Source organism: Saccopteryx bilineata, chromosome 11, assembly GCF_036850765.1.
Source record: "Saccopteryx bilineata isolate mSacBil1 chromosome 11, mSacBil1_pri_phased_curated, whole genome shotgun sequence".
NCBI lineage: Eukaryota > Metazoa > Chordata > Mammalia > Chiroptera > Emballonuridae > Saccopteryx > Saccopteryx bilineata.
This window is the reverse complement of record NC_089500.1, coordinates 29,853,597-29,881,234: the sequence shown is the minus strand read 5'-3', so window position 1 is coordinate 29,881,234 and position 27,638 is coordinate 29,853,597. Positions and strand designations below refer to the sequence as shown.

Here is a 27,638-nt window from a genome sequence, read left to right as displayed (position 1 = left end):
TTACTTATTTTTAACACATTGCCAATGCAAACTGATAATTCTGTGGCTCAACACACAGTTGCAACTTTTACTATGTGTATTTGTTTCTCCTCTGTTTAAATCCATTTATTTCAGTTCAATCTTTTTATTCAGTATCACTGATTGCTTATTGCAGTGGCAGGCTGCCACAGTGAAATGTATGATTTCTATTCACTGCTTACAATCTAGGTGCCCTGAAAAACTGTCTGTATTGGTGATTTTGCTCAGAGAACTGCCCTCAGACCCACGATTCAAGACAACAGTGTTGAAAAACCTACTTGTGAGCTCCAGATGGCATTCTACCTGCTTTCTGGAAGACTGTGGAATGAATACTGTTGTTAGTTATATCATTAATAATCACAATACTTCCCTATATGTGTGTTCAGGGACTTATGAATAAGGATATGAATATGTTCACATATTTTATTTTCTTTGTGCCTACTCTGTGGCCCCACGAAGAGAGGGTCACTGGATCTCTCTAGGCCTTGTTCTTCTTGTTCTTACCTGCCTCCTGGGACACATGCATGTATCATATATGTTTCAAAGGTGTGGAAAAGAATGTTTCAGTAGTTCAAAAGACAGAGTTTAGGGTTTCAGGTCACGGTATATCTTTTTATTTTATTTTTTTGAAGTATGCATTTAACTTATTCAGCACACCAGCACATCTTTTCTCTCATTTGATCCTCAGACATTAATTTTTGCATTAAAGTATATTTACATATTATTCATATTTACAAGTTCTTCTCGCATCAAATGAAACCAACAACACTTTACTGGCATTGCATATCAATTTCCTATAACCCAATACTGTCAAAAATGTTGCTTCCCCTTACCTATCTCACCTATAGCCACGCAACAATAGCACACCATTCTGGCTCCTTCTCCTCACTCTTACTCATCTATATGCATCAGTGCTTCTCAGGCAATCTTCCCAAACAGCATGCTTCTCCCTCTTCTCTTTCAGTGAGAAATATGAAACCTTTCTTCCCGCTAGTATCTTGGCCACTTTTTGGGCTTTTTTTAAAAATAATTTTTCCTACTTGACTTCAGGCATATAGTATTTTAAAGGCAGGAGCATTTAGAGACTAAATATTTAACTTCGTTTTCTTGACCGTTATGACTATATTTATTGTGTCTAAGAGGCAAAGTGAAGGAGAAACCTCAAAAGGTGGAAGGGGGGGGGCAGAATCTGGTGTTCCCTGTCAAAAAGACAGGAAGCCTCTGCTGGACCCACCACAGTGTAAGAGAAGGCTCTCAATAGATCATTTTTATTTTGTTTCTCTCTGGGGCTTCCTAAGCTTCTCAAAGTTCTTCATGATGATGTCATATAACACAGCAGATACGTTTCTGATTTCCACGACCATTATTAATCAGATGCCCTGATAGTCTGCCTCATCCAGCTTGTATACAAGCTGCCAGTGATCACCCACATGGGGCTGCTTGGCTGCTCTGGTCACGGCATCACCCCACTCAGAGAAATACTTGGAGATTTGAGTGTAGAATCCTTCCAGCTTGGTGTGAAAGCTGGTCATCAGCTCAAACACCTTCTGCTGGACAGCCACTCCCAAAACAGTTTCCATCCTCAATCCAAGGTATCTGTAGCTGTAACCAGGTGGCGACTAGGTTAAACTGCTCAATGATATCCTTGATCTCAGGATTTAGGCACTGCAGGAGGATCACAATCTTCACATTGCAGTACACTGGGCCACAGAGAAGACCTTTGTCGTCATCTTCTTCTTTTCATCCTTGTCTTCCTTCTCCTGTTGTTCCTTTCACTCCTCCTTCTCTTTCTCCGTGACTGGATCAGGCACTGGGATGGCCACTGGGGTCTTCAGATTGCTCAGGTTGGCTTCGATGAGAGCTGCTCCTTTAAAAATGCATTCAACTCAGAAATCTTCGTGGGGAAGTAGCTCCCAAGAAGGTTCTCTGTCTTGGTACACCGGTCTTCATGGAACATATCCACCCTACCTCCCCCGACCGCCTCCCCTCTCCTGGCAGGAGAACACCACCAGTCTTCCCAGGGCTCAGATGCTCCAGGCAGGAGGTGCACTTGGGCTAACGATTTAACTTCTAATGGGCAAGTACAGTATTTCCTGCCATTGAATGTCCTTTGGTTAGATATCGTATCTCTTCTTGGTTCAATTTCTTCTATTTCCTTCACCCCTTAAAAAAAATCACATTTATTAACTTTTTCTTTTCTCCTGGGGAAAACATGTACTTTTATAAAAGACAAAGGGAGTCTAAGGTATTGTCCTTCTCTGTTTTCAAGTTAAAACACAAAATATTAAATAACTGAATCTTATGATTTGTTCTTTTTATACCATAGATGGTCCATATGACATTTAAAAAAATTTAGCCCAGTGCTTCATAGGGCTACACATTAAAATGTCTTAGTACTAAACTTAATGGTGGGATGCATAATGAAATATTTTTTTAAAAAGCCAAATTCCACTCTTACCATACACAATGATATTTTATAATATCATGCTTTATTCATCTTTTTTATTTCTTAATTATTCTTTACAATTTTATATTTAAAAATATATCCCAGGTGTTTTATTTCCTGAACATACTATATAGTTCACATTAAGTCATACGTTTGCTCTGAAATGCCACCAAATTATACAGTGTGTCCGTAAAGTCACGGTGCACTTTTGACTGGCCGGCTGGTCACAGGAAAGCAACAAAAGATGATAGAAATGTGAAATCTGCACCAAATAAAAGAAAAACCCTCCCAGTTTCTGGAGGATGTTGCTTTCCTGTGACCGGTCAAAAGTGCACCATGACTTTACGGACACACTGTATATTCTCTCATTTTCCCCTTCTTTCCTTTCTTATTCTTATTCCACTTTTTCTTCTCTTCATTTCTCCTCTCTTCTATTAATTTTTATATTGTGCTGTTTTGCCTTCTCCCTACCCCCTTGTCTTTACTTAGTTCATCACTTTATCATTGTTACATGGTAGTAACAATTTCTTCTACCGCAATGATTCTCAACTGGGAGAAATTTTTGCCCCCAAATGACATTTTATAATAATGTGTGAAGATATTTTTGGTTGTCACAATTGGTGGTGAGTGCCACTAGAATCTACTGTGTGAAGACAAGGAGCCCCCACCACAAATAATTATCTGGTTTAAAAATGTCAATAGTGCCAAAGTTGAGAAATACAGCTCTACCCTAATGCCTTATACATAAACCCCAGAGCTGGTTCTAGTTAACACCATGCTCTTTCTTTTTAAATATGTTCACTCTATTACATAGAGTAGTATGTTCTCAAATGTTCTGGTTTTTTTGTTTTGTTTTGTTTTGTTTTGTTTTTAGGAGAGAGTATACAGACCACACATTAAGTAAAATGTCTCATGAAACGTTCAGGTTGACATAAAGTTTGTATTTTTCACACATCATATCTGCTGCTATGAACCTGGCCAGGTACCATTTTCTAACTGCGATCAGGTCACATGTAGGTGTGGGCTATAAAAAGGGCCTGCTACACCATAAGATAAATGTCTCAAAATGAAATGAAGAGTTTAGAAAATTTCTGCTTAGATCCTGATGTACCCCTCACCCCTCTGAACTCATGTTAGGTATTATTGAGGATTAAACCCAGAGGCAGATTTAAGGTGGTTTGAGGCCCCAGGCACAGAAGAAAATATTGGGCACCTTAAAAAAAGAAACAGGGAAAATAAAAATACATATTAACCATATTTTTAAATAAATAAAAAATATAATGTACTGTTAATGTTAAAATTGCACATATAAAACCAAACTTGGTGTCATTAGAAAAAAGTGTAAAGTTGGGGTTTTGTGGGGCCCTTCAGAAGTCGGGGCCCAGGGCACATGCCTGGTGCACCTGCCATTAAATCTACCTCTAACTAAATCTATCTTTCCCCACTCTGTAAGCCTGCTTTGAGCCCTGGACCTTACTTACCTTTGAATCCTCTAGCTCTGTGCCTAGCCGAGGTTGTTACAATGATAAATTTGAATACATGTTTTTAAGTAACACACCATGACCCTCTCTAGCTCATTCCTCTTGATACTTAGTCTCATTCCCAGCCAACTACTGATTATGGCATAGAAAACTGTACACCAGCTTACCTGACACACCATATATTTACATGATTTCAATGAGAAAATTATGTATCTAAAAAAAACATCTTTTACAAATATAATAAATAGCCACATTACTTCCCTCTGTTATTGTCTCCCTTGATTTATCTTGAGAAATAATATTTGATATTTTAATATTTCTGATAGGTTTTCTCATATGAATTCTTTTTTAAAATTTCTACTGATTGATTGATTTTAGAGAGAGAGGAAGGGGGGAGAAGGAGAGAGAGAGAGAAAAATATCAATTTGTTGTTTCACCTATTCATGCATTCATTGACTGAATCTTGTATGTGTCCTGACCAGGGATTGAACCCATAACCTCAGTGTATTGGAATGATGCTCTAACCAATTCAGCTACACAGCTACACAGCTACACAGGGGTGAATTCTTAATTTTATCTTTTTCTATGTAGTTTTTTCTTTCTACTATAGGTAAATAATTTCAGCAATATTTTAACCCAGCAATTACTCATCTCAAATCCAACAATCCTTTGTTCTGTTATTGCATTCTCCAAACTTTGCACAGATAGTAACTTTGCTTATTCTTTCTTTTTTAATCTGGGACCTGTCTACACAAAATTTTCTCATTGTTTTCTGTGTTCCCTTCCCCCTTCACCTATGTTTTATCTGTGCTCCTAATGTAATATTTTTATAGCTTAGAATATTGACTTTATTCAGTAAATCCTGTTTTTAATCCCTTACCTGTGCAAATTTCTCTCAAATTCATAAGATTTTTATTTAAACGTCTGGTCAAATTCTCAAAATTAATAATAGCTATTGTAAAATACCATAGCTTTTATTTTATATAACAAAATAGCACAGACATTGTTACTTTTCAATTCAGAAACCATTCTTTTCTGTTTTCCTTCTTAATGAGAGAGTCTATCTTCCAAAATGGTACTCAAAGTGCCAAGTGCTTGCTGTCCAAATCTCCCTAACAACTAAGGATGTTTTGCAAGTAATTTCTTACCATAAAAGATATGAGCAAGTCATCAGAGAAGGTTCTGGGCAAGTCCATGTTCTCTAACAACACTCTTCTCCTGAAATGGGACATTATCTTATGTAGAAATGATGCTTAGGACGGTAAAGCTCCATTGGCCATGGAGAGATTTTTGTCAATACTCTAGACCAGTGGGATAAATTGGTGTGAAAAATTTTATCCTTATTGGCATTGTTATATCACAGAACCAATAATTTATGATGATATTCATGAGGCTGATAATAGCTGACATTCTGGGGGATTTACTATATAGATGCCAAGCATATACAGTGTGTCCGTAAAGTCATGGTGCACTTTTGACCGGTCACAGGAAAGCAACAAAAGACGATAGAAATGTGAAATCTGCACCAAATAAAAGGAAAACTCTCCCCAGTTTCATACCTATTCAGTGCAGTTTGATGTGGGCTCATGCACAGATTTTTTAGGGCTCCTTAGGTAGCTGTCCCGTATAGCCTCTCCAGACTCATCACTGACTGATGAACTACCAGAACGGGGTTTCTCCACCAAACTGCCGGTTTTCTTCAACTGCTTACCCCACCGAGTAATGTTATTCCTATGTGGTGGTGCTTCATTATAAATGTGCCAATATTCATGCTGCACTTTGGTCACGGATTCGAATTTGTGAGCCACAGAACACACTGAACTTTCCTCTGTACTGTCCACATCTCGACTGGCATGGCCGTGAGCTGCTCCACTGTATACATGGTGTTACGTCATCATCTGCGCATGCGTACATGCTGCCACATCATCCTACAGAAACTGGGAGGGTTTTCCTTTTATTAGGTGCAGACTTCACATTTCTATCATCTTTTGTTGATTTCCTGTAATGGGTCAAAAGTGCACCATGACTACGGACACACTGTATGTATGTGTATATATATATATATATATATATATATATATATATATATATATATATAATTCTGTATATAAGCCTGTATTTTTTAAGTTAAATTTATTGGTGTGACATTGGTTAATAAGATCATATAGGTGGCAAGTGTACATTTCTGTGACATATCATCTATATTTTGCATTTTGTCCCCAGTACCCAAACACAAATCTATGTGTTTTAGACCTATTTCCCATGTTTTACATCTGAGGAAAGTAAAAACAAGTGGTTGAGTAGCTTGGCCATGGTCACATAACTCGTCAGTGACACAGATAGAATTTGAAATCTGAGACACTGGCTCCATTGTAATGTTCTCACTATTATGTTTCTCATCAACCCAGATGTTGCATGTTCCAGCCTTTCTGGTGCATGAGATAATTGTGTCTGAGCTGTGTAATATACTGTCACCTAACATTCTGCTACTTCTAAGTAAAAGCTCCTTTTTTTGTTGTTTTTATATAGAGAGAGAGTGAAAGGAAGAGAGAGATGAGAAGCACATCAACTTGTAGTTGCAGCTCTTTAGTCATTCATTGATTGCTTCTCATATGTGTCTTGAATGGGGGCTCCAGCTGAGCCATGACCCTTGCTCAAGCCAAGTCACTCAAGCAACTTTTGGGCTCCAGCCAGTGACCATGGGATCATGTTAATGATCCTATGCTCCAGCTGGTGATCTCAGGGTCTTGAACACAGGACCTCAGTGTGTCAGATTGACACTCTATCCACTATGCAACCACTTGTCAGGCAAGGTGAAAGCTCCTTAACATTATTCATCTATTGCAGATAGTAGTTGTCCTGATCCACTCACCTTAATTAATTACTTGGGGATTATATACTATAATGTAGATTGGGCCCAGGAACCATTGCAAACACTGTATTGCTTCTCTTCCTGTCATGTATACTATCTGCTGTACTGTCACCCACACCTCTACTCTTCCTCTTTCTGGTACCTGGTCCCATTTACTTTAGTATAATTGCTTTTATTTTCTTCATACCTACTCTGTATTCATTTCTATGAAGATTTCCCCTTATTTCCTTATGCTTAAAATTTAGACCCACTACTTTTTCAGGAGAAAAGGAGGGGCTCTCTCTCCATCACCAGCTCTCTCCAGGTCCTTTTATATGCATGGTCTCTAACTACTCTAACTTTCCTCCCTTTAACTTCACAACCTGGATGGCATCCTCATAGCTTTCATTCTATTTTCTGAAATCCTCAGCTGCTTGTAGTTGCATGTTACTACTGACCTGTGAAGTTCTTAAATGCAGGAACTATCTTATTTACTTATTTCTTTGTTATTTAGGGGGAATAGTTTACATTCCTAGAAACTATCTCAGAACCCAGCACCTGCTAAGAGTTTATTATTGCCCATTAAAGGAAGGAACAAATGAGTGAATACCTTAAGACATTGAGAAATTTTCCTGCATTAATTTGAGCCAGATGCCATCAACTCAATGGCTTGTTTTCTTTAATCAAGAGTCCTGGAATCCCTCTCTTTGTCCTTGGTTCTCTTTTATTATTTCATTTTTTTTACACAGTTGGATAGATGTGTTCTTTTGTCCCTTGAAGCTATCCAAAGTTCTCTTTCCAAATGGCAGTTATTCTCTGGACCTAAAACTTTTTACCTGACTATACCTTTCACTTAAATGATTTCCTGAGCTCCAAACAGTAGCTGATCTTTAGATGTTCTCTGTGCAGCTATAACTGATCTCAGTTCTTAAATAAAAAAGTGCCCATCGGCACTGCTTTATCCTCAAGTGAATGAACAGGGTTTTTAGGCTTGGCCTGTTTGGTGGAATCATCACGAAGTTCTCTGATGGGATTGGTCCTTTTTACTTCTGAAACCATCTCTATAATAAAGTCAATTTATCTTCTCATCTAATGCTCATATCAATTTTTTTTTTGCATCCTGGATTTAGAATTACAGCAAATATGCCCCCTGTTATATCCAATAGAATTAATAATCAGGGTTCCCATGATATGATATCTTGCCAGGCCTCTACTCTTTCCTCTGGTGTCACTGTTTCCCACAAATCTTCCCATGAAGTGATCCTCACACAGCTGGAGATGCACATGGATGGTGAGTTTTCCTTCTTCCTTTTTCTCTTTACCACAATACTCCTCATAAAGCATGTTTTCTTTCTTTCTCTGTCATCTTTTTTTTAATTAAATTTATTTATTTAATTAATTGTGTTTACATAGATTCTAGGGTCACCTCAAATATATCCCCTCTCCCCCTTATTCCCCTCAACATCTCCTTTGCCCCCTCCCTACTGCGCCCTCCCCCCTTTTCTTCAGGTTTATCCCATCCTATCATCCTCTTTCCCTCTGTCCTCTTTTCCTCTGGTCCCTTTGATCCCTCCTCTGTCTCAATTCTGTTCCCCAGTTCTCATTATTCCTTGGATTCCTCAAATGAGTGAGATCATATGATATTTTTCTTTCTCTGCCTGGCTTATTTTACTCAACATAATAGTTTCCAAGTCCCTCCATATTGTTGAAAAAGGTAATATTTTCTTCTTTTTCATAGCCCCATAGTATTCCATTGTATATATGTACCACAGCTTTTTAATCTACTCATCCACTGATGGATAAGTGGGCTATTTCCAGATCTTCATTATTGTGAACAATGCTGCCATAAACATGGGGGTGCATTTCTTTTTTTCAGTCGATACCACTTCACACCAGTCAGAATGGTGCTCAACAACAAAACAACACATGATAGGTGCTGGCGAGGATGTGGAGAAAGGGGAACTCTCCTTCATTGCTGGTAGGAATGCACACTGGTGCAGCCACTGTGGAAAACAGTATGGAGATTTCTCAAAAAATTAGAAATGGAACTGCCCTTTGACCCAGCCATCCCACTTATAGGAATATATCCCAAGGACACCGTATCACCGTTTGTCATCTTTTCTATATTCCTACTTCTTCTCTTTTTTCTCTCTTATCCCAATCACTTGGCTTTTCTGTTTTCCACCATAGTATTATCAACACTTTCACTGTGTAATAATGATTCCTTAATGCTATTACTGCTATTTATTAAACATATATTATGAGCCAGGTACTCTATGTGGTATGTATATACTTGTATATTTTAAAACATGTAATAGCTAAATGAATTTTTTAAATGACAAAATAGAGACTTTATTTTTAAGTGGCTCTAGATCACATATGATAATAGATATGTGTGAAGATATGCTCTTCAGCCTGACCTGTGGTGGTGCAGTGGGTAAAGCATCGACCTGGAAATGCTGAGGTCACCGGTTCAAAACCCTGGGCTTGCCTGGTCAAGGCACATATGGGAGTTGATGCTTCCTGCTCCTCCCCCCTTCTCTCTCTCTCTCTCACTCTCTCTCCTCTCTAAAAATTAATAAATAAATTTTAAAAAAAAGATTTAAAAAAAAAAAGATATGCTCTTCATCTAATTTTCCTATGTATCTCATATGTATGTAATATCATAATTGCCAATGAGATAGGCATTGTTTTGTCCTTTTTTAAATAAGAAAACTGAGATTTTGTGAGATTAATCAGGCTGACCTATAGACAGCATCCTGGACACTGGAGAAATGCAAAAATGTGCTCACATGGAGTTCGGGGATTTAGTTTGTAGCCAAAGTGGGGGGCTACAGGCTATAGATGTCCATTCCCAGCTCTTGTCTCCTCCTTGTCAGTCTAAGAGTCAGATATGCAGATTTTGACTTTGCTCCTGCCTGGTATTCTGAAAAGTGAGGACATTGCACTCAGCAACATAGGTGAGCTTTGAATTGACAGGGTCTGAGGGGCTCCATAATTACACAATAATGTCTATTTTCTGAGAAGAGACTGCAGAGGGTCTAGCCTAGAGTGGGGGGCTGGTGGTGGTCAGATGGTACTTTACGGTCTTTATATGCTTCTTTCTTAACTAAAGCAACAAAATTTCAAATGGCGACTCCCTGGAGGGGCCTCCAAACAGTAGTAAAATTTGACATGTTCAAAAGTCAAAACAGTCTAGGAACAGGGGCAAAAGAAAAATATGCCTGAAAGTCAGCATGAAAGTTTCTGTATGGATTACATTTTCTTTAATAGGAGAGATGAGTGTCTGAGGTGCTCAATTTATTTGTAATCTGTATGGAGTTTGACCTCTACTTGGTACCAGGCATCACTCACTCTTTTAGCCTCTCATAATGGTTATTTCCAAGGTAAAGTTAGTCTTACATTATAAATCATTTGAAATTGTTGCATATTGATATATGTTAGACCAGGGGTCCCCAAGCTTTTTACACAGGGGGCCAGCTCACTGTCCCTCAGACCATTGGAGGGCTGCCACATACAGTGCTCCTCTCACTGACCACCAATGAAAGAGGTGCTCCTTCCAGAAGTGCGGCGGGGGCCGGATAAATGGCCTCAGGGGGCTGCATTCATTGTGATGATTTGTGGGGTAAGACCTTTCACTGGAATATTGGGGATATCATGCTCCTGGTGCCTTTTGTACTATAACTCATTTCTACTGGATTTAGAAACTCCTGGTGCAACAGTGGCCCAGAAACAGGGTCTGGAACTTGTCCTGGAATTGCAACATTAGACCAGTAGCTGGTAGATGAACACAGTATTTCCTCTTTTTACATCGGCTGCTTTGCAGGTTGTTTTCTTACATGGCCTTTTCAGCAGTGGAATATCTCCTAAGAGGGTTTTAATGTGCGAGATTTCTCTAAAGACTTTCTCCTAATAATTAGAATTCACATGGTTGAAATGTGAAGACTTAAAACATTTTTAGTTCTCTCCCCTTATATTATAGATAGAAAATAAAAAATTTAGTGAGAAGAAATTATTTAAGAAAAGCCATACTAAATATTGGTGGTAGTCTGCCAATGGGGTCGAAGGAGCTCTCTCAGTCTTCAGGTGGTAAAACTCATCCTCATTTCTTAAACAGTTGGGTAAATTCCATTATTCTCTCCCCCCCCTTTTTTTTTTTCTGAAGTAAGAAGCCGGGAGGCAGACGCCCACATGTGCCCAGCCGGGATCTATCCGACAAGCCCACTAGGGAGTGATGCTCTGTCCATCTGGGGCATTGCTCCATTCCAACCAGAGCCATTCTAGCGCCTGAGGTGGAGGCCATGGAGCCATCCTCAATGCCTGAGCCAACTTTGCTCCAATGGAGCCTTGGCTGTGGGAGGGAAAGAGAGAGAAAGAAGAGAGGGGAGGGTGGAGAAGTAAATGGGTGCTTCTCCTGTGTGCCCTGGCAGGGAATTGAACCAGGGACTTCCACATGCCTGATCGGCACTCTTCTGTTGAGCAAACAGGTCAGGGCCCTATCATTCTCTTAAAGAGAAACTACTTTTGATTTCTCCAAAGTCTTCTGAATTGGCTCTTATCAGAGAGATATGAGGGAAAGGTGAAAACAGGATTACAAACATACAATCATCATGGCCATCTGAGTTTCTCTGTATATTAGGAATTCCTAGTTATGATGTGTTTTTGCAGTGGTGATAAGATTCAGCTGAGTGCTGAGAAAGAACAGGCTAGCTTCAAAGTTCATATATAGTAATGAGGCAGATAGTCAAAAACAAATAAAACCTTTGGGATCTATCTATATTACCCATCTATCATCCACTCCTTATCCATCCATCCATCCATCCATCCATCCATCCATCCATCCATCCATCCACCTAATCTGTATCCTTAATATGTTTATGAGTTGACAAGCAAGCAACAGATTTTTAGGAATGATGAAAGATAACAAACTCACATTAAAGAAACCAAAAGAATATCAAGCACCATATATAATAAGAAATCCCCTTTTTGACACTGCCTGGTAAAGACTATAGAATATTAAAGAAAGCAGATCTGAGGGATTGATAAAGACAAAGAGGAGGGAGGGAGAGAGAATGATCATCCTTAAAGTAGCAAGAGTGACAAGTGACTTCTTAACACCAATAAAAGCCAGAAAACAGGATAATGGGATACTGGGAGAATATTAATTCTTATATATCTGATAAATGCAAGTGTTTGAACATAGAAATTCTGAGTTCCAAGCCCATTCCGTTAACCACAGTGCTATTCTGCCTTTATTTCAGCCAAAGTCAACCAAACATAGGACTTACTAATGAAGGAAGCAATGACCACTCTCATTAGTGGCTCTAGAACTTTAACAATGTATTTATCCACTTCCCCCAGAATTGATATTTCTCCCACCTTCCCCATTATTGTCAGTGCCTTTTTCCTTCTCTATTTCCCTTACTTTGGGCTTCTGGGTAAATGTTTAATGCTTCCTCTTCTTCTCGGCCTTCTTTATTTCTCCCAATGACATATTATCAATTCTTTCTCCTTAATGTCAATCAGAGGTGACTTCTGCTCTTCAAGTCAACAATTACCTGGGAGTCACTCTTATGACCTTATTTATAGAAAAATAAATCTCAGGTAACATATTTTACATTTCTTAGGGTTTCCACTATATGTCCTTTTTCTATTTTTTGAACCTGCAAATATAAGGAAAATATTTAAACAGGTTTTTTGAGGCCACAAAATGCTTTCAAGTACACTACCTAACTTGATCCTCATCCTAACCCTCTGAATTAGATGTTGCCTTTATTCCCATTTTAGAGGTAAAAATGCTAGCTTATTAAAGTGAAATGATAATCCCAATTCACACAATCATTGAACTAAACCTGCAACCTCTGCCACTTAATGAAAATCCCATACACGTTTTAATTTACAATTGAAACCCCAGCTATCCCTTCCTATCTTACCTGATTTATGTTCAAGGAGTTGGTTTTTTAAGAAATGCTCACTGCCTAAAGCCTGAGAAGAATTCCAGGGCGTCACTGCAAATTGTTGGCTTCTCCAGAGATTAAGAAACGGAACAAGTAAAGGCATTCCACGTGGCTCTTTCCCCTCCTGAGTTATGAATGCAACAAGCTGATTATTATGATGATACTTCATTCCAATAAGAACTGAAATAGGACAATGAAATCATGATACTTAGCTCTTATATAGCACTATTCATCTTCTGAGCTCCTTACAAACAGTAATTAATTACAGGAGGGCAGCAGAGAGTTCAGCCGATCGGGTGATACACATATAATAAACTCCTTCAGAATTAAGATTCAAGAACGAAGGGCCTACTTGAGATCCAGACTGAAATTGAGAGGGAGAGGTGGTAGTGAGGGGTGAGAGGATGTTTTAGAAAACCGAAAACTCTCCTCCTTCAGAGTTGTAACCTAATCAGCCTTTGAAAACGGGCTGATCCCATTTGCATTAAAAGGGGATTCCAAATCCGGGCAGGATATGGAAAACAGTGGAGTTGTGAGAAAAAAGATCAGATAAGAAAACTAAACTATATGATGAATTCCACTGTAAGCAGATAATCCTTAAGAGGACAAAAATAATGATTTGATTATCAAAGTAGGAAAATGTGCAGCTCATCTGCCTTTGTGTTACCTGAAGTTTCAAACTTGAATCTATTGTTTAGCAAATTGTGTCCTGATGGCTGAATAGGGCTGCTGATTACACTCTCTTCTTAGGAAAAGGGACAGAGGAGGTGCAGGATGTGTGCTTCTGTGTGGGAGGGGGCATAGAGTGGAGGCAAAAAGAAATCAATCTCAGCCTCATAAGATCCTTCTTTCTCTCTGATTCAGGCTCTGTTCCTAGAAGCAGTCACAAGGTCAAGTTACTGGTCCTGAGTCTGTGTCTTCAGGGTTACTGATAGCAATCATTCCCTATAATGCTCTGTGTAAAGCCAGAAGCCACGGCCACCATCACAGCCGCCTGGCCCATGCAGGTTCGCATTGGATTCCGACAGTCGGTAAAGAAACAACGGAGCCAAAAACTGGTGGGCCATCTTCTTTAATCCTAGTTTGCACCCGGCTGGCAAGTAAAAACACACACTGGGCTCCAAAACCCACTCACATTCAGTGCTCACAAAGCTACTGACTTATCCGAGTTTCCTAGAATCAAAGGTTTCCACGGGTTCGATTCCCGGCCAGGGCACACAGGAGAAGCACCCATTTGCTTCTCCACCCCTCCGCCGCGCCTTCCTCTCTGTCTCTCTCTTCCCCTCCCGCAGCCAAGGCTCCATTGGAGCAAGGACGGCCCGGGCGCTGGGGATGGCTCTGTGGCCTCTGCCTCAGGCGCTTGAGTGGCTCTGGTTGCAACATGGCGACGCCCAGGATGGGCAGAGCATCGCCCCCTGGTGGACAGAGTCGCCCCTGGTGGGCGTGCCGGGTGGATCCCTGCCGGGCGCATGCGGGAGTCTGTCTGACTATCTCTCCCTGTTTCCAGCTTCAGAAAAATGCAAAAAAAAAAAAAAAAAAAAGGTTTCTAGCTCACCAGACTTATTCACCTCTGTTCCCCATCTTCTTCCTTCTCCCTGCACAAACTCTGCACAAACTGGCTTCTCACTCAACCCTCCACCATCTTGGCTGCTTCTCCTGGCCCCCTCCACGTGGCCTCTTCTGCTCTCCTCTCTGCTCTCTCCTCTAAGGTTAATCTCAGGAACCGAGAGAGCAAGCTCCTGTTCTGTCCCAATTTTATAGTGTAGAAATCAAAATCTTTAATCCAATATACAAAATAGGGAAGTCTCTAATACAAAGTCACTTATCAGAGACATGATGGGATTGTACCACCCCAAAGCAAAAAGGGTGGGAAAGGCTTAATCCCAAAACCAAGCCCCAGGCTACAAGGATCCTGCCTGCCCACAGCCCACCCCCAACACACATTAATATCACTTGGGTGACAGCCTCCACGTGGGCAGCGCCATCTTTAACAAAGTGAGCATAATATATTTTATCTGCCCAACACTCTGTAACAAAATACAAGGCCCCTGGTGTTGAACATTTGTAAACAGATGTACTGTACCTTTTTTTTCTCTCTCTCTCTTTTCAGGAGCTTGACTCTAGTCTTATACCTTTGTCTTTTGGTGCAATCACTGAAAGTTGGTCGAATAAGTTTGTAAATATGATATTTATATTTGCTCGCTTATACTTTGCATTGGATGTGGGGGACAAGCTGTAAGCAGGCATGGTCCTTATAGCCTAAGGCTTAGTTTTAAGACTAAGCTTTTACCCACACCCTTGACTGTTGCATGATAGGGGGTGGTGGAGTGTTGCACTCTTATGAGGAATCCCATTATGCCTCAGATAAGTGACTTTGTATCAGAGACTTCCTTGTTTGTATACTGGATTAAAGGTTTTGATTTCTACACTATAAAGGAGAGTAGAGAAGGGAGAGCAGAGAAAGGCCAGGTGGAGGAAAGGAGAAGCAGCCAAGATGGCAGAGTGCTGAAGAAGAAGCCAGTTTGTGCAGAGTTTGGGCAAAGGGAAGGTGTAAGGCCAGGAACTGCCATCGTGGCCATTCACATGCAGGTTCACATTGGATTCGGACAGTCAGTAAAGAAACAACGGAGCCACAAACTGGTGGGCCATAGTCTTTAATCCTAGCTTGCACCCGGCAGGCAAGTAAAAACACACATTGGGCTCCAAAACTCACTCACATTCAGTGCTCACAAAGCCACTGACTTATTCGAGTTTCCTAGAATCAAAGGTTTCTAGCTCACCAGCCTTATTCTCCTCAGTTCCCCATCTCCTTCCTTATCCCAGATACAAACTCTGCACAAACTGGCATCTCACTCAGCACTCTGCCATCTTGGCTGCTTTTCCTGGCCTACTCCACGTGGCCTCCTTCCGCTGCTGGCTCTACTCTCTCTGCTCTCTCATGCTAATCTCAGGAACCAAGATCGCAAGCTCCCGTTCTGCCCCTATTTTATAGTGTAGCTTCACAACCTCTAATCCAATATACAAAATAGGAAAGTCTCTAATACAAAGTCACTTCTCTGAGGCATGATTGGATTGTACCACCCCACATCAAAAAGGGTGGGAAAGGCTTAATCCCAAAACCAAGCCGCAGGCTACAAGGATTCTCAACACACATTAATATCACCTGGGCGACGGCCTCCTCGTGGGCAGCGCTGTCTTTAACAAAGTGAGCATAATATATTTTATCTGCCCAACAGAAGGAGATGGGGAACAGAGGTGAATAAGGCTGGTGAGGTAGAAACCTTTGATTCTAGGAAACTCAGATAAATCAGTGGCTTTGGGAACCCTGAATAGAAAGGGAAGTGTTTTCCCACTGTGTGTATTTCTTGCCCTCTGGGTACAAGCTAGGATTAAAGCTAATGGCCCACCAGTTCTTGGCTCCATTGTTTCATTACCATCTCTCTGAATCACATGAGAACCTGCATGGGTCAGGTGGCTCTGATTGTGGCCCTGGCTACTGGCTTTACACCACCTCTGTTCTCCATCTCCTTCTCTCTGCACAAACTGGCTTCTCCTTCAGCACTTGCCATCTTGGCTGCTTCTCCTCTCCTCCATGTGGCCCTTCTCTGCTCTCCTCCAGCATGGGCTCCTCTGCCCCATCTTATAGTGTAGAAATCAAAACCTTTAATCTAATTTACAAACAAGGAAGTCTCTGATACAAAGTCACTTATCTGAGGCATAAATGGGATTCCTCGTAAGAGTGCACCACCCCACATCATGCAACAGTCAAAGGTGTGGGAAAAAGCTTAAAATCAGTGTTAGGAAGATCTTAAAATTAAAAGGGTGGAAAGGCCTAGTCTTAAAACTAAGCCTTAGGCTATAAGGACCCTGCCTGCTTACAGCCTGTCCCCCAAACTCAATGCAAACTATAAGCGAGCAAACATATAAATCATATTTGCAAACTTATTTGACTCACAATTATCAAAGTCTTGCCTCTGCTGCCTCAGTTGCTGGCCATTAGTAGGAATTCCAGGAGTGAGAGATAGTACTTTTGCTTCCACATCAACTGTTACAGAAAAATGGGATTTTCACCGGTGTAAGGCCAGGAGCCGCCATCGTGGCCATTCACATGCAGGTTCCCATTGGATTCGGGCAGACGATAAAGAAATGGCAGAGTCAGAGGATGGGGGGCCATCCTATTTATTGGTGTCTCACCAAGACAGGCAAACCACAAAAGAAGACAAGGGAAAAGCAGAAAACCAGCTCTTCCCATGAAGGGCAAGGGATCAGGGAAGCCCCTGCAATTGTGATAGCAGGAACTGTGTGTCCAAGCTCCTGGTCTGTCCCACTTTATAGTGTAGAAAACCAAAATCCCTTAATCCAATATACAAACAAGGAAGTCCCCAATACAAAGTCACCTATCCAAGGCATAATTGGATTCCTCATGAGAGTGCACCACCCAGATCATACAATCAGTCAAGGGTGTGGGGAAAAGCTTAGTCCCAAAACCAAACCCCAGGCCACAATGACCTGGCCTGCCCACAGCCTGTCCCCCACACCCAATATAAGTCACAAGCGAGCAAACATATATATCATATTTACAAACTTATTTGACCAACAACCGGGAAGATCTTTATTTCTGTTGAGGTGTGAGCAACTTAGCTTCATACTCTAGTTCAAATCCTAACTGTGAAATTTACTAACTGTATGGTGGTTGGCAAACCACCTCATTTTCTGATCTTCAATTTCTCCACCTGCAAACTGGAGGCAGGAATCCATTTACCCAGGACATCTATTTAAGACTCTGTACTAGATATGAAAATATAAAGGTGGAAGACACACTAGCTCCTTTCTAGAAGCTCAAATTTCATTTGGAATCTGTAAGGCCAGCATCCACGGCCACCATCACAGCTGCCTGGCCCATGCAGGTTCGCATTGGATTTGGACAGTCAGTAAAGAAACAACAGAGCCAAAAGCTGATGGGCCATTAGCTTTAATCCTAACTTGCACCCAGCAGGCAAGTAAAAACACACACTGGGCTCCAAAACCCACTCATTTAGTGCTCACAAAGATACTGACTTATCAGAGTTTCCTAGAATCAAAGTTTCTAGCTCACCAGACTTATTCACCTCTGTTTCCCATCTCCTTCCTTCTCCCTGCACAAACGGGCTTTCCCTTCAGCACTCCACTATCTTGGCTGCTTCTCCACATGGCCTTTCCCTGCTCTCCTCTCTAATGCTAACCTCAGGGACCGAGAGAGTGCAAACTCCCCGTCTGCCCCACTTTATAGTATAGAAATCCAAACCTTTAATCCAATATACAAATAGGGAAGTCTCTAATACAAAGTCATTTATCTGAGGCATATGGGATTCCTCATGAGAGTACACCACCCTACATCAGAAAGGGTGGGAAAGGCTTAGTCCTAAAACCAAGCCCCAGGCTACAAGGATCCTGCCTGCCCACAGCCCGCCTTCAACACATTAATATAATCACGCCCATTCCAAGCAAGAACGGCAACTAATATCACCTGGGCAATGGGCTTCCATGTGGGCAGTGCCATCTTTAACAAAGTGAGCATAATATATTTTATCTGCCCAACAGAATCACAAATAAATAAGAACTTACAAAACAGAGTGTGATAAATTGGTACTGGGGTCTACAGAAGCCCAAAAGAGGGAACTCTGAACTAAAGTAAAAATGGAGGGAGATGCAAGACCAATAAATAAATGAATAAAGTAATAGGGGGTAAGCAATGATATGCTGGCAGACATTTAACAATCAGTCATCTGAGAAAAAAGCATATACATTTATACACAAGCTTATATTTATTATATCTTACCAATATAAATGATGTGCAGCAAAACATTAACATAATAAAATACACAATACTTACCAAAAATTCCATACAGCCTGTTGATTTAGAAGGGAGCAAAATTTGTCACTCCCAAATCTGCCTCTTTGGCATAAGAATTATCTTGAACTTGCCATTAAAAACAAAACAAAACAAAAAAACAGACATAGGAGAAGCTCTGAAAACTACTAGAAGTTACCCTTTTGTAAGGGATATTTGCATTTATATGGAAATCTGCATTTGAAAGGGTGACTCCTTCTCTGTACCAGTGGAAAAGGGAGTACCTTAAATCTGCATAACAACTTTACCCAGACCTGCCCTGGTAACCTCCATAGCTGGTCTTCCTTGAACCCCCAACATTTTCCTTTCATCTTTCCTGAGAGACGGTATTTAAGGTGTAGCTTAGATGGCTTTTCTGGAGTTAGTCAATTTTCCTGGGTATTTGCAATGTGTACAGTAGGTTTACATGTATTAAATTTGTGCTTGTTTTTCTCCTGTTAATCTGTATTTTTTGGGTGGGGGGGTATCTTAGCCAAGAAACTAGAAGTATAAAGGAAAAATTATTTTTCTTCTATTACAATTCTCAGAAAATCTTGCTATTGACTTTTGCTGCATCTGTATTATTAGCAAATCTATAGAAGTAATTGATAAACTCATGTAATTAGGACATGAATGTTGTTTGGTATTTTTATTTATGTTAACAAGTAAGATGAAAATAAAACAAAAATAATAGTGGTCCAAATTTTGTTCATTTATCAGTGGTACTGGCAACTTCTTTCCCAACTTGAATAACAGAATAATATTGGAATCATTTTGTTTTTTAGTTTTGTTGGACAGATAAGTTTGTTAACTGTAATTTTATGCTCACTTTTATTGTTAAAGATGGTACTGACTACGTAGATGGCCATCGCCTAGGTGATAATATTAATTACCTTCCTGCTTGGGAAGGGGCTTGGTTATGCTAATGTGTGCTGGGGGAGGGCTTTTGCACTGAAAGTTTTAAAAGGAGGAGCTAGGAGGCCATTTTGGGAGAGACCCGTTGTTACAGAGAAGAAGGAGAGGCCATGTGGCTGGAGGGGAGGAGGCAGCCAAAGTGGAGGCATGTAGAGGGGACTGAGTGAGGCTATTAGGCCTTTGATTCTAGGAAAAAAACAGAAAGAATGGGTTTTAGTGACTGTGTGTTTGCTTTTACTCATTGGCTGGTACAAGTCTAGAATAAAAAAAAGGCCCACCAGTACTTGGCTCTGTTGACTCATTACAATCTGTCTGGATTAAATGTAAACCTGCATGGGTCAGGCAGCTGTGATGGTGGCTGTAAAGCCAGTCACGGCCACCATCACAGCTGCCTGTCCCATGCAGGTTCGCGTTGGATTCGGACAGTCAGTAAAGAAACAACAGAGCCAAAAACTGCTGGGCCATCATCTTTAATCCTAGCTTGCACCCAGCAGGCAAGTAAACACACATACTGGGCTCCAAAACCCACTCATTCAGTGCTCACAGAGCTACTGACTAATCCAAGTTTCCTAGAATCAAAGGTTTCTAGCTCACCAGACTTACTCACCTCTGTTCCCCAACTCCTTCCTTCTCCCTGCACAAACTGGCTTCTCACTCAGCACTTCCTCATCTTGGTTGCTTCTCTTAGCCTCCTCCACGTGGCCTTTCTCTGCTCTCCTCTCTGCTTTCTCCTCTACTGCTAATCTCAGGAACTGAGAAAGCAAGCTCCAGGTCTGCCCCATTTTATAGTGCAGAAATCAAAACCTTTAATTCAATATACAAAATAGGAAAGTCTCTAATACAAAGTCACTTATCTGAGGCATGATGGGATTGTACCACCCCATATCAAAAAGGGTGGGAAAGGCTTAGTCTTAAAGCCAAGCCCCAGGCTGCAGTATCCTGCCTGCCCACAACCCGCCCCAAACACATATTAATATCACCGGGGCGACAGGCTTCCACATGGGCAGTGCCATCTTTAACAAAGTGAGCATAATATATTTTATCTGCCCAATAGTGGCCATGGCTAGTGGCTTTACAAGTCTGTGTGCTGTTTACAGACATAGGACACACTTCATTTTATCTGCATTATTAACATTTTCTTCATTATTTTCTTACTTTAGACAATCAACAAAATAATAATTAAGTCCTGATATTTAGAATTTCTTTTCTTAGTCAATTTCAAGTTTCCAACATGGTATTGTTGGCAGCAAAATGGTACCAGAATGTTACCGCAATTGGACTTTGGTTCAGCAGCCTCAGTACTTGAGTTCTGGCTAAGAAAGAATTCAGAGCCAAGATTCAAATACAAGCAAAAGTTTACTTAGAAAGGAGCAGATGTAGAAGCAGTGAGCCATAGGAGAAGTGAGGTTGTGTGGGCTCAGAAAACAAGTTACAGAGACAAAAGAAGAGCCAGCCCTTGGAGCTTAGGAGAAAGAAAGCAAGGGTATATAAGTGCCTGAGGGAAAGGGGAGGGGGAAAGGCATTGGTGTAAGAGAGAGAGCCTTGCTGGTTCTCAGTCCTATTTTTATCCCCTCTCTAAAAGTAGGGTTCTTGGGGGAGGTCCCAGGAGAGGATCTCAGTAGAGTATTCACCAGATTTTTACTGTGTGTCCTTTCAGGGTTATGATCTCTACTGATTGGTCAGCAGCAGGGCAGGGGTTCATCAGTTATGCAGCTGGTACTGATGTCAACTGTGAAATCACCCTGCCTGGCTTTGCTGCTTTTCTGGGCCTGGAGCTGAAACACAACTGAGGCTAGATGTTATCTCTAGTTTGACTTAACTGTCTCTGTGGTCAACAGATTCAAGGCTTTGTTGCTAAGATTACTTCATTTAGATCAGACCTACATTGTCCTGGGGGCTTAATGCTTAATTAAGGAGTGATTATGCAAGTGTTTTTTTAAGAGTGTATGAGGCTATTCTCTGGCTCCCTTGTTCCTTCTCTAAGGGGGTCTACCATATGGCTAGTGACATGATAGGGTAGGGAGAGTCACCTTGGGATTAAGGTTGTTGTTTTCCCAGTTTTGCTCATTGCTAGGTGCTGGGGAATTATAGTCCTGGTGATATTTCCTGCCTGGTTTAGTGTTCCTACTCTGCTCATGCCTGTCTCACCTGTCTGCTATAGGGTTGATGAATGCAGATGTAGGGGAGAAACAAACTTTCCTCTACCCTCACTGTTTTTCTGGCTTGTTTAATAATCAACTAGACATTAGACAGATTAGCAAAATAAAATAACTAAATATGATACATACATATATATGGGAATCCAACTTACATGAGAGAGTCAAAGACCCAACCTATAAGCGAGGCTCAGAGATAGATAGGAAACATGGACATGTAAGAAATCCTGTGGCCCCGACTGGCTGGCTGAGAGTTAGAGTGTCGGCCTGGCATGTGGATGTACCAGGTTCAATTCCTTATCAGGGCACACAGGAGAAGTTGCCATCTGTTGTTCCAGCCCTCCCCCTCTCCCTTCTCTCTCTCTGTCTCATTCTTCTTCCCCTCCTGCAGCCATGGCTCAGTTGGAGCAAGTTGGCCCCAGGCACAGAGTATAGCTCCATGGCCTTGCCTCAGGTGCTAGAATAGCTCAGTTGCTGAGCAACAGAACAATGGCCCCAGATGGGCAGAGCATTGCCCATAAGGGTCTTTGCTGGGTTGATCCCATTAGGGCACATGCAAGAGTCTGTCTCTCTGCCTCCCCATATCTCGTTTAAGAAAGAAAAGAAAAGAAATCCTGAGGTGGGGATGAGGTGAGGTGCCTTCAGGGCTTCAATGGCTCATTGCAGGATGATGAGAGCAGGTACTCAGTAAATAGAGGTTTCTTTTCCATATTGATAGTGACCTCAGAGAGACTACAGAGTGGTCCCTATGATCTTATAAAGTGTTAGGAATTTTTGATAACTGAATTCTTTTGCAGATGTTGGAAACACACGTATACACACATTTAAATATTTACATATTACTTAAAAGTTCACAATGTACTAAAATATGTTTTAAGCAAATTCTACTGATGGCTATCTAAAACTTATTCCCAGTTTTGATCTCCTTCTTATCTTCTGTATATAGATGTTAGTATATTTCCCACACTCTTTTTAGTGGCTGTGGTTCTGTGACCCAGTTCTGACTCATAAGTCATAAGCGGGTGTCTGTTAGGGAAAGGGAAAGGCATCTGAATATGATTTATTTTCCTGATAAAAAGGGACAAGTTGAGCCTATATGGACTTTATTCTTCACTTTCTTTCTCCCTTCAGTACAAATGTGATGTCTGACAGTGAGAGAAATCATGTTGCAACAATGAAGTAGTGAATGTAGCAGAAATGCCAAGGCAAACATACCGTGACCATGAACTACCAAACCAGTACCAGCAGCCACCTCCCTCTCAACTTCCTAGACAGTGAGATAAATAAATCTCCATAAATTAAGCTGCTATAAAGTAGAGATTTCTGTTCCTTACAGATAATCCAGAGATCAGCAGAGTGCATACCTTCAACTAACAGGTAGGATTTAGCGTTAAACCACATGGTAGTCTACAGATTAAACACGTGCTGAAGGGTCATGGCACATATCAGTGCTCTCAATGGATTTCTTAACACAGGTTTTTGGTTTCAAGCACAGAAAAATATAAACTTAAATTAGTTCCCAAGGAAAGAATATTTTGTGAGTCAACTAGTGACATATCTTTGAACCCTGGGTAAGAAATTTTGATTAGAATTCACTAAGATTTGGAACCAAAGAGATTCTTTCCCCATACCACCTGACAACTTTCTCTCCCATTTCTGTTTCTCTGTAGATAGCTGCCTCCCCCATCTAAACTTTTTAATTAGCTTCTTGATTTATATCATTTAAAACAAAAACAAACCAAAGAAATAAAAAAAGAGTTGTCTGGCTATCTTATGTGCCATCTTAGCATCAAAGCCAAAGATGGTAACCTTAGCTTAGAAAACAGACTCCAAATGTCTTAGTTTGCTATGGCTGCCATAACAAAATATGAAAGTGGATGGTTTAAATGAGAAAAATTTACTTTCTTAATGTTCTGGAGGCTAGAAGTCCATGATCAAAGTGTTGGCAGGGTTGGTTTCTTCTAAATCTTTCTCTTGGACTTGTACATGGTCACCTTCTCATGTCCAATTAACTCTTCTTATAGAGATACAAGTCAGATTGGATTAGGACCCAATCTATCCTCGTTTTCATTTCATCATCTCTTTAAAGGCCTTATCTCCAAATACAGTCCCATTCGGAGGCTCTGGGATTAGGACTTCAACACAAATATTCTGTAGGAACACAATTCAGCTTGTAACAATTGTAACTATGTCCCTTTCTCACTATAAGGCCCACCCAGTGACTGAAGTTGGAAGCAATATGGCATGTAGGCAGTAAAGAAGAGAAAACAAAATGACATTTGGGATACAGTCAATGGAAGAATTCTCAAATATTTCACTCCTACTTCCTCCTACATAAAAATTGCTACCCTAAGCAGAGGGGTAAATCAACTTATTAATTAGCTGATTAGACAGATAAGATGGACAAGTTCAACTGGCACATTCAAGATATGTCTATTAAGTGTCTAACATGTGAGAAGGACAATAAGTGCTATAGCATTTTAGGAGAGGAGATGATTTGGTTTAGCTGAATTTATAGAGAAAGACCTTAGGATAAAATTGACTAGGAAGAATGATTATTGACTTATCACATAGCTAGGAAGGAGAAGAATTTTAAGAGGTCCCAAACAGCATCAGTAAAGGCAAGGGGCAGAAAGAAAAAATGACTTCTCCCAGGAATAGTGAGTATATTATTTTGACACAAGGGATTTTGTGCAAAGAAGAGTGACAAGCAAGACTGGAAATATAGCTTGGAATAAGATTGTTAGGACTTTAGATATCATTTTAATCTGTGTCTGTTCTTACAGTCTTGCAAGAGTTAAGGTGAACATTTTTCTGTTGGAGTTTTCTGATCTGAGTTGGCCAACTAAGCTCTCCTCCTGAATTAATACAGGGTTTGGGGTGACCTGGGAGGTCAACTCTTAAGATAATTAGTACTAAAGAGCTGCACTCTTGCCATGCTGCCATTTCAGCCTTCTCACAATCTAGCAATTTTTCATGATAAATTGAACCTAATAACATATTTTTGCAGCCAAGATACATGGTGCATCATTGTCTTGTCACTTTGATAAAATGTTTGGGAATTTTGTTTTTTGCCAGCCCAGACTTCACAATACAGCAGGTGAAAAAAATCTACAGTTATGTCAAAGCAAACACAAATAGAACAATTTCCTGCAACATGAACTTGAAAAAAAAAATCATTAATTCTTTGAGCATAATACTTCATGGATATTTCCTGTGCTTTGGGATTTAAAAATTCATTTTTTTTTTAACACATTTTTTTTAAACCTTATTTTTTTTATTCATTTTAGAGAGGAGAGAGAGAGGGAGAGAGAGAGAGAGAGAGAGAGAGAGAGAGAGACAGGGGGGAGGAGCTGGAATCATCAACTCCCATATGTGCCTTGACCAGGCAAGCCCAGGGTTTCGAACCGGCGACCTCAGCATTCCAGGTGGACACTTTACCCACTGCGCCACCACAGGTCAGGCCAATTCATTTTGTTCTTAGTTTAGTTTGTAGGGTTCCTTTAAAGAGAGACAACTGGAATTTTGAAAAATGTGAATGGGAGCACTGTCTGTGCATGGTACCAAGAATTTATTCAATTGAAGCGTGTTGAACAGGAACTTGGATTCTTAACTTGGATCTATCCCCTATATAAGTCAAGGCCTTCATGATTCCAAAGAGAGACTTGTATAGTGAAATGGATTACGACATAGACTTTGCAATCTAACAAGTTGGTTAAGTCTTGGCTCTGCTAATTAACTCGTGTGAGTAGGGTGAAATCATCTACCCTCCCAATACTCAGCTTCTGTATGTGAATGTGTAAAATGCAGTGTAATAGTGCTGAGAATATGAAACAAACATAACGAACAAAAAGCGCTTAGCACAATGCCTGGCACCTCCCTAGTGCTCACAAATTTACCAATTTATAAAACGTCTTTTGTCTCTACATTCAAGATACCCAGTTTAAAATAGATGCTAATTTTTTATTATTAATGCACAGAATCAAAAAAAAATTTTTTTTCCCCCTCTATAATGTCGGTGCCTGAGGCCAGGCAGATTCACGCTGGATTCGGGCAGACCGTAGAGGAACTGCGGCGCTGGAAAGTGTCCGGCCATTACATGTTTATTGGAGGATTGCAGAAATGAACTAGCGAATAAACAAAGGAAAACTGTTTTCCAGTGGAGGGCAAGGGATCAGGAAAACCACCCTTCATGGTGTGAGCCGAGGGGGATCAGGGAACCTCACCTGGCTGGGATGGGAGAGCAATCTGGGACAGCTGTGAGGAGGGAAAGCATCCGTAGCTTTTCATAGAGACGCACACATGGTTTTCTGCCACAGCGCACACACAATCATGCAAAGTGCTTGCAGCTGGAAAACCAGCCAGCAAGCCTAACCCAGCTGTTTCCCCCACACCTTCTGAAGGTAAATATATTTTAAATCATAAAAAACAAAAAAAAACTTGAAGACGCCACTTCCACAGTGTGGCCTTCAGACAAGCCATTTCCGTGGCGGAACTGGAGTGGGCAGCAGATAGATGAGAAGCCACCTGGCCTCAGGTGTTTCTGCTGCCAAACTTGAGCAAGCTGTCCTCCTGCAAGCCGTCCTTCTGCAAACTGTCCTCGCGACTTGACCAAAAAGGTTGCTGCAGTTGCTACACAGATGGCGCCTTTCTCATTATCCACGGCTGCTTTTCCAGGGGTCAGGCTGTATCAGCCAACGGGAGGCCGAGCAGGCTGTTCCCGCGGGATTTTCCCACCTGTGCATTGCCAGCTACTATCCAACAGCTGCTGGGGCCACTCCAACGATGACGTTCCGCACCTTCCTGCCTAGCACCCACCGCAGCTTTGAGAAGACTCAGACATGGGACCCAGCTCAGCTTTACGACATTGAGCAGAGACTACAGGTAAGGCAGATTAATTTTGCAGTTTCATATGTTTAACAAAACAGTGGCCTGCTTTTGAGTCTGTCCTGGAGAGGCTGACGTCCGTCGTTTACAATTAGCTAATTAGGAGATGCTCTGTTTCTCATGTCTTGGCCCAAGCAATAGCTCCTGAACGGTTTTCCACCTGGATATGAATCATGGAAGAGTGGCTGTGTTAACTGTCTGAGACAGCAGGAGGTTATTTTGTAGTGGAAAATGTTGCTGCTACCACCCTTTTTACAGATGAGAATTTTATTTATTTATTTGTTTGTTTATTTATTTAGAAAAATGGGGAAAGAGAGAGAGAGAGAAACTCATTGCTCCACTTAGTTGTGCATTGATTGCTTCTCTTCTGCGTTTTATTTTAAATAATCATTGTTGATTTGTTCTTATGGTAAGTGGAAGAATTCAGGATGTCACTTTTCTTATTACTAAGTAATTTATTTTGAAAATTTCTAAGTTATCTTTTAAACTCTTCTCTAACTTCGAGGACCTTGGCAAAATTAAATATCAGTGTGGGTGTATTGGTGATATTTTTTACTTACTTTTATTAACGGCGACCAAGAACTTTTACAACCTCAGAGCAAGTTTTCAAAATGTAAACACTTTTCTCTGTTCGATAATCCTTGACTTGTTCTGATCTGGTTCAGTAATAGGTGAGCCAGCATTTAATTTGGGTCATTCTGTCTTTTGTAGATCAAGATGTTCTGTATATCATGCCTTTAAGGATTAGACTTTGGCTGCTTTCTAAGGAAAAAAAAATGTAGACAAGTAGATATTGTTTAGAGTTTCTAACCTTTATGTTAGCACCTTGTGTTGTCATATCATTCTGCTGCAGATGGAGACTGGGCCTGGAGTCCTCGAGGTCTTGACTGCCTCTTAGATTGATTTTGTTTCTTGGCTTGCAAAAAGTAATTTATATTCAAAAGAAATCAAAATCACAATTTATAGATAATAATAATCATCTTTTTATTGTAAAATAAAACAGATATCAGAAAACAAACAAGCAAACAAAAAACCCTCAAAATGTGGCTTAGTGCATT

General features: G+C 40.7%; 1 pseudogene; it reads right to left on the bottom strand.

The window, feature by feature from the left end:
- Window positions 1–1,286: 1,286 nt before the first annotated feature.
- Window positions 1,287–16,848, bottom strand: LOC136315039 (proteasome activator complex subunit 1 pseudogene; annotated as a pseudogene).
- Between the last annotated feature and the right edge of the window lie 10,790 nt (window positions 16,849–27,638).